This window comes from Terrapene carolina, unplaced genomic scaffold (genome assembly GCF_002925995.2).
Source record: "Terrapene carolina triunguis isolate 2854851 unplaced genomic scaffold, T_m_triunguis-2.0 Scaffold837, whole genome shotgun sequence".
NCBI classification, from domain to species: domain Eukaryota; kingdom Metazoa; phylum Chordata; order Testudines; family Emydidae; genus Terrapene; species Terrapene triunguis.
In genome coordinates, this window is record NW_020665188.1 from 2,100,938 (window position 1) to 2,102,609 (window position 1,672).

Sequence of the window (1,672 nt, forward strand, 5' to 3'; positions counted from 1 at the left end):
CTTGTCCCCTGACTGCCCCCTCCTGGGACCCCTGCTCCTAACTGCCCTCCAGAACCCCAACCCCTACCTAAGCCTCCCTGTTCCTTGTCCCCTAACTGCCCCCTCCTGAGATCCCCCCACCCTAACTGCCCCCCAGGACCCTACCCCCTACCTGTACCCTGACTGCCCAAAACCTTACACCCCCAACCCCCAGACAGCCCCCCCGAACTCCCAACCCATCCAACCCTGCTCCCTGTCTCTTGACTGCCCCCTCCAGAACATCCCTGCCCCTTCTCCGACCTCCTGGCCCCCTTACCGTGCCGCTCAGAACAGAGTGCTGCAGAGCAGCGCGCTCCGCAGCAGGGGACGGGGGAGCAGGGGGAGGAGCTCCAGACTGCCGGAGGCCCGATGCGAACGGCCGGCCGGCGATCTGTGAATGCAGAGAGGGGGAGGGAGAGAGCGAGAGGAGGGGAGTGATTTCAAGCTGCAGGGGAGAGGAGGGGGAAGCGGAGGAGGGGCTCTGGCTCTCGGAGCCCCATGCAAGTGGCACGATCCGGCCGGCTGCCCTGTCAGCCACGCGCTCTCTGCATTGGGGGGAAATCCGGACATTTAGAAATTCCCCCCGAACGCTATTTTTAACTCAAAAAAGCTGGACATGTCTGGCAGAATCCGGACGAATGGTAACCCTATTTATATGTTAAAGCATGTTGGGCATGTACATTTCTCCAAAGTGCATCCAAACCCTCCTGGAGGTTTGTGGGTGCATATGTTTGTCTTGGGATCACAAATTGATTTCTACAACACCTGTTGGCAGATCCACTCCTGAGTGGTTCCCCATCAGCAAAAGCTGCAGAGGTTATGTTATTTGGAGTCAGCTCTGGAATAATTTGAAGCCCTACAATGGACATAACATGTGAAGTTCTTTTAAGTGCATTGAAGCTCCCTGAGTTGTGAGTTGTACTGGAGACATTCTGTTTTTGACCAAGTTGAAATCTCTCTGCAGTCTGAAGCCTAGAAGTTGTGTGGGTCTGGAACATTCAGGATCCTGGGTGTATGCAGGGAGACACTAATGTGTGTATCAGCTGCTCAGTGATTCTGAGGGAAGCAGGTGTCATCTGACAATTGGGTGGCACTTTGCAACTCTCCTTCCCTGCTCTCTTGTCACTCCTTAGGTCTCACAAGAATTTCTCTGTTTTAGCTGGTCCCTGTATGAACCCAGTACCTGCAATGGGCTCTCAGTCTATGTCCCGCTGGCCCACAGGTCAGAATGGTGTATCCAGAGCCAGGCTTTAGAGCAAGGGGCACCATGTTCACTTCAATGTCATTGTAAGTGAATATGGCATCATCAGCATTGTGGTTTCTGTCTCCAATAGCCTGTGCCAAGCATAAGGTAGGTGAGTGCAACCCAGCTGCTGGTCTTTGTACTGCTGTTTCTCTGTGTACACCAGTTGTGGTACAAGGTGTATTTTCAGTGTCTCTTTGTCTCTACTTTGTGTCATGTATTGCTGCATGGCACAATGATCTATGAAGGAAGGCTGAAAGAACTGGGTTTGTTTAGTTTGGAAAAGAGAAGACAGAGGGGACATGATAGCAGTTTTCGGGTATCTAAAAGGGTGTCATAAGGAGGAGGGAGAAAACTTGTTCATCTTAGCCTCTAAGGATAGAACAAGAAGCAATGGGCTTAAACTGCAGC